The sequence below is a fragment of the Carlito syrichta genome, unplaced genomic scaffold (genome assembly GCF_000164805.1).
Source record: "Carlito syrichta isolate Samal-C Ts95f unplaced genomic scaffold, Tarsius_syrichta-2.0.1 Scaffold301758, whole genome shotgun sequence".
Classification (NCBI taxonomy): Eukaryota; Metazoa; Chordata; class Mammalia; order Primates; family Tarsiidae; genus Carlito; species Carlito syrichta.
Window position 1 is genome coordinate 282573 of NW_007245854.1, and position 6672 is coordinate 289244.

The window sequence follows — 6672 nt, forward strand, 5'->3', positions numbered from 1 at the left end:
ATAAAAAAGATACCTGCACACGTATGTTTATCGCAGCATTGTTCACAATAGCAAGAACCTGGAACAACCATGCTGCCCATCAAAAGAGGACTGGATTAAAAAAATGTGGTACATATACACGATGGAATACTACGCAGCCATAAAAAAGAACAAAATCATGAATTTCGCTGCAACCTGGATGGAACTAGAGTCTATAATACTGAGTGACCTCTCACAAAAACAAAAATCCGAATATCACATGTTCTCACTCATATAATGGACCTTGAACATCCAATGCAATACTATGAGAAAATGACGGATGGTACTGGGAAACTATGGGGGGGAGGGGGATGGGATTAACAGTAGCAAATATCTGTCGGGGGATGGGAAAACACTTCTTATCTACAGGGTGCCTGAATGAAACGTCATTGTACACCTAACCCTTAACTGTACCCCACAAAACCATAATAAAAAATACTGATTAATGAAAAAAACAAAAAAAAACCACATATTCAAATCTGGTAAGTTTAATGGAACAAGCCAGTGAAGAGGATGCAGAGTCAGAATCAGCGATGCTCAGGAGACAAAGTAAGTATTATAGGCACGCATAAGGAGAGACATTGTGTCTCCTGAAGCAGGAGGGAAGTCATTCTAGATGATGTTCTACTACATGATATTATTGTGCTTGTGGGCATAGAATCGAACCACCGAACCAGTACTCACAATATCAAGCAAGCTCTTCTTTTGATACAAAGCAGAGGTCAGCAAACTTTCCCTGTATAGCATCAATGTAGTAAATGTTTATTCAGTCTTTCTAGGTACAACTACTACGCCACTCTTTCATAATAGCATGAAAGCAGTCATAGATGACATACAACTAAATGGGCATTTTTGTGTTGCAATAAAACTTTATTACTAAAAACAAGCAGCTGGCTGGATTTAGCCCAAGTCATCTGCTGACCTATGGTATAGATGAGTGAGTGCCTTGCAGACCCATCTTCCTACAAATAATAGATACATATTCTAGGGAGAAAATCTATTTGAGGGCTTTGGAGACTTAGCAGAGGTATGTGGATTTTGGGGGGAAAGTCAACACTTGCAAAAAGTGACTTGTTTATTGCAGTTTTCCCTGGAGGCAGCTGCAGTGGCAGTGGTGGTGGCACAGGGGTAAGAGCATGAAGGGAGGCAGCACAAACTCTTGCCACTGTTCCGAATGAGAAAACTAGGGAAGATCCTGGAACCACAGCTGCTGGAGAATGATGAGGACACCCAAGAAAGGAGACAGCCAGAAACCAAATTCTATGTTTAAACTAAGCCCCAGTCTCTGGCTAACTCCTGAGCCACGTATGTATGGGGAAGTCTGAAAGCAGCTTATGGCTAAGGTTGAAAGAGCTGAACTGAGATCTGCAGGCACAGCAGTTTGCAGTTTGAGTCTAACAAAGTTAATTGACTGCTAAAATAAAAACGTCAACATTCTTTAGAAGAATGTAACAAAACCTAGAGCCTTCAAAATGTAACAACCACAATATCCAAAATACACTCCAGAATTACCCAACATAGGAAGAACAGGGAGTTAAATGTAACTCAATCTGCCAAGAAAAGATAACTTAGATGTTAGAAATAACAAATAAGAGCTTTAAAACAGCTATTATAAGTATGTTGAGTGAGGAAAAGAAAAATATGTTCGTACTGATTTAAAATATAAGACAGTTCAGCAGAGAAATAGGAAGTGCAAAAACAACCAAATGGAAATTTTATAACTGCAAAATAAAAATATCTGTGATAAAAATTCAATGGGTCTAATGAATAACAAATAGAAGATGACAGAGTAAAGAGTTGATACACTACAGATAAACGAATTGAAATAATTTATCTGAAGAAGAGAAAAAAACTGAAAGAAAATGAACAAAGTATTTGGGACTTGTGAGACAATTTCAAGACATCTGACATATATGTAATTGGAGTCCCAGAAGAATAGCTACAAGAAAGAATGGAGCAGAAAAACAACCCTGAAGAAATAGTGGCAGAAAACTACCCAAATTTTGTAAAAGAATAAATTTACTGATTCAAGAAGTTCAGAAAACCACAATCTAAAAATATGAATAAATTAACATCTAAACACACCATAATCAAATTAATGAAAATGAAAAATAAAGAGAAAATATTGAAAGTAACCAAAGAAAAACAACATATTACATATAAACAATTAGAATTTCCACAGATTTCACATTAGAAACAATGAAGGCAAAGAGGCAGTAGAAAAAATATCTTTAAAGAATCCTATATCAGCTGAGCTTAGTGGCTCAGCCTGTAATCCCAACACTTTGGGAGGCTGAGGCGAGTGGATTGCCTGAGCCCGCGGGTTTGAGATGCACCTGGGCAACTTGGCGAGACCTCATCTCTGCAATAAATCAAAAATTAGCCAGGTGTGGTAGCGTGCACCTGTAGTTCTGGCTACTTGAAAGGCTGAGGCAGAAGGATTGCAGGAGCCCAGCAGGTTGAGGCTGTGGTGGCCGGGAGCATGCCACTGTATGCCAGCCTGAGTGACAGAGTGAGACTCCAACTCAAAAGAAAAAGAAAAAGAAAAGAATCCTATATCTGATTTTCAAAAAATCCTTCAAGAATGTAAGTGAAATACAGATATTTTCTCGGGGTGGGGGGGAAACACCTCATCAACATGGAAACCTGTATAATGAACATTTGTATACCTAACCATGAATTTTATCCCACATCTTTAAAATTTAAAAAAAAATTTTTTTTTAAAGATATTTTCTGCTAAAGGAAAGCTAAGGCAATTCATTACCATCAGGCCTGTACTACAGAAACAGCAAGCAAGTTCCTCTAGCTGAAGCGTACTGATATCATAGGGAAATTCAGATCTGAGTTCAAGAATGAATTAAGAGCACTAGAGGCAGTACATATTTGGGTAAATGTTAAAGAATATAATTTTACCTTAAATTTTAAAACATACATGTGGCTGTTTAAAGCAAAAATTGTAACAGTTATAAAAATATGTACACATGGAGGTTTATAATGTGTATAGCTATAATGCATATAACTTATAATATAAAGGGTGGCAAAAATATAATAAATGGACTAAAACAGCTACAAGGTATCTACATTTTATGTGAAGTGGTTCAAGATTAACACAGAGTGTTAAAGGTTAAGGATGGAGAGAGGAAAGAGGGGGGAAGAAAAAAAAGTTAAGGATATAAACTATAACACATAAAGTAATAACTTACAAGACAATACAAAAAAGTATATCTAAAAAACTAAAAAATAATTAAATTAAATTCTAAAAAATAATGCAAAAGACGCAGGAAAGAAGAAACTGAGGAATAACAACAAATACAAAAAAGCAAGATAACAGAAAAAAATAATAAAATAATGAACCTAAATTAATCAAATTATTACATTAAATGTTAATGCACTAAGCATTTCAATTAAAAGGTAGAGATTATCACAATTGATTGTAAAAAAAACAAAGCAGTCTGTGTCTACAAAAGAAAACCAATTAGGCAGAAGATAGATATGTAAACAATAAGCATAAAAAGGCAGGAATATATATAACAATATCAGATAAAATAGACTCTAGGAAAAAGAATATTGCTGAAGAGAGCTATTTAATCAGGATAAGAAAGGCATTTTTTCAGATAGATATCAGTCATAAATGTATAACTGCCTGACAAAGCCTAAAATTGCATTAAGCAAAAAATGACAGAATTAAAAGAAGAAATCGACAAGTCCACAATCATAGTAACAGGTTTTGAACCCTCCCCTGCCAGCAATTGATAGAAACCTAAACATAATTTGAGTTGTAATAGAGAATTTATGATCTAATTTATATTTATAGAATAGTACACTCCCAAACTGCAAGATATTCTTTCAAACAAACACAGTACACATGACAGACCATATACTTGGCAATAGCAGGTGTCTCAATAAATTTAAAAGAACTAAGATAATGCAAAGCATCTCTAACCAAAATGAAATTAAATAAGAAATCAGTGACAATAAGATATTTAGGAAAACTCTAACAATTTGAAAATTAAACAATATATTTCTAAATAACCCATGGGCTAAATAAAAAAACACAAAGAAAATTATAAAATATTTAATGTCATGATAATTAAAATACAAACAAAATAAAATTTATGAGGTACAGCTGAATCAGTGCTCACGGGAAAAATTATAGCTAAAATGCTTATATTTAAAAACAAGAAATGTCTAAAGTCAATTAACTTTTAACCTTAAGAAGAGGAAAGTAAATCCAAGACAGATAGAAGAAAGGAAATAACAAAGAGCAAAAATCAGTAAAATAGAAAACAGATAAAACAAGAAAAAAATAAGAAAGCCAAAACTGATTATTTGAAAAGATAAATAAAATTGATAAACCACTTACAAGATTGACCAAAAAAAAAAAAAAAAAAAAAGATGGAACAAAAATCACCAGAAATGAAAAAAGGACTACAAATAAAGATCCTACAGACATTAAAAGGATAATAAGAAAATGTTATGAACAATTGCATATAAAAAACTTAACAATTCCGATAAAATGGACAAATTCCATGAAAGAGCAAGTTACCAAAGCTCACTAAAGAAAAAATAGACACTCTAAATAGCTCTACATCTTAAAGAAATTGGCTGTAATTTAAACCCTTCTCACAAAGGAGGCGGCAGGCCCAGATGGCTTCACGGGTAAAGCTCTATGAAATAGTTACTGAAAAAATACCAATTCCATACAAAATCTTTCCAAAAATAGAAGAGGTATAAACCCTTCTCTACTCATTTTATAAGGACAAAATTACCTTGATAGCAAAACCAAAAAAAGTACAAGAAGGCTATAATCAATTCCTCCATCCACCAAATTCATTAAGACCCAGCCCTGTGCTGGCAGAAAGACTGGAGGAACGGCCATGATAACAAGCTTGTGTTTACTTCTCAAGCCTCTCACTCAGTCTGCCTCTGTTCTCAGCATATAGGAAGTGTGTTATGACGTTTCCCATCTTTAGAGTCCACAAAAGCACCCACACCATTCCCCCGACTCCTGCTTCCCACTAGCTGCTGTCATAAGTCTACCCTTCTGTCCACAAGTGCCTCCACATGGCGCCTGAACCTCCTTGCCCTGTCCCTGCACGGGCAGCCTGGCTCCTCTTCTCAGTCTCCCAGGAGTCTCACTGGGGGAGTGCTGCCACCTGAAGGCACAGTCCCCTGCTCCTAGTGCAGGGCTCTGCCGCCCTGCTCTCTAGCACACCATGCCCTCACCATCCTTCCCACCCTAGCTTTCCTCCTTCCTCTTTCAAACTTGTAGAATTCCATGGGGATCAGGCCTTGATGTTCCTCTCACCCTCCACACTCTTGGGGGACCTCATCCACTCCATGTCTCCACAATTCACCACGGTGCCAGTGGTCTCACTTCCTCCTCACTCACCATGACTCTAATGACCGATTCCATGTAATAGGCATATGAGGGAGACCAAAATAACAACAGGATTATTTTTTTGAAAGCAGGCCCCTTGAAGCACAGGCTTCCCCAACTAGGTAAGTGTTCTAGGAACCCATTGCATCAGTGTATCAGCTAGTGTTGTTGTGAGAGGCTGCGTTCAGCTTCAATGAATATTTTTTAGAGCTCTAAAAAAACATACTTGCCCATTTTATGATGGGTGATTTACGGGCACACCTGTCCATACCACACTGAGTGTTCAGCAGTTTTTTGACCAAAAATGGCATGACCGCTATGCCCCACCTCCCCTATTCACCCAATCTTGCCCTGAGTGCCTTGTTTTTGTTTCCCTGGATTTTAAAAAAAAAGTACTCAAAGGGAAATGTTTTGCCAATGTGGAAGAGGTGGAAAAAAAACAGCAGAAGCACTAAAAGGCATCAAAATTGGCAAGTTCAAAAAATATCCTGAGCCATGGAAAAAGCATGTTGATAGGTGTATAGCATCAAACGGAGAGTACTTTGAAGGTGACTAAAGTTTAAACATGTAAGAATTCTTTAATATAATATAATATAATATAATATAATGTAAATATTCTTTGGGTCCCCTTTCGTATTCATCTGCACAGTTCTGACTACCATCTCTGCATTGAGTCTGTTCATTCCCGTCTTTCTGTGATGAAATCTGGCTTACTGCAAGGCCTGATGACCCCTCCATACAGGCGTTCCAACTTGCTCCAGCGGCTCTGACCTCCACATGTATGAAGACAGCCCCATGTGCTCCCACAGCTCTGGTCCTGCCTCTGCTTTTGTTCTCTTCACTCCCTTCCATGGAAATCCCTCACTGCCCATGGTCTCACTCATGTCCTTGGCCCAACCATGACCTCTCTGCCAAAAGATCCGACATTTCTAATTTTAGCCCAGACCTCCTTCTTAAACCCATGACCCAAAAGTAAGCTCCCTATTATCTCATCAAGCAAAATAAAATAGCTTGTTCTCCTCCACCTCTTCTTATTTTGGCATCGATGTAATGTTCAGATGTCTAGGAGTCTTCCAAATTTGATCCCTTCCCCTGCCCCCGGTCATCACCAAGTCCAGAGTACTACCTCGGAAGGACTGCTGCCATCCGTCCCCTTGCATACTCACTGCTCTCCCCAGCACAACTCTGTCCCCTTCACCTAGAATATCAGAATAGTTTCCTCACTGATGTCCTCACATCTCAGCCGCCTTCCGTTGGCCTCCACCTGCCACCAT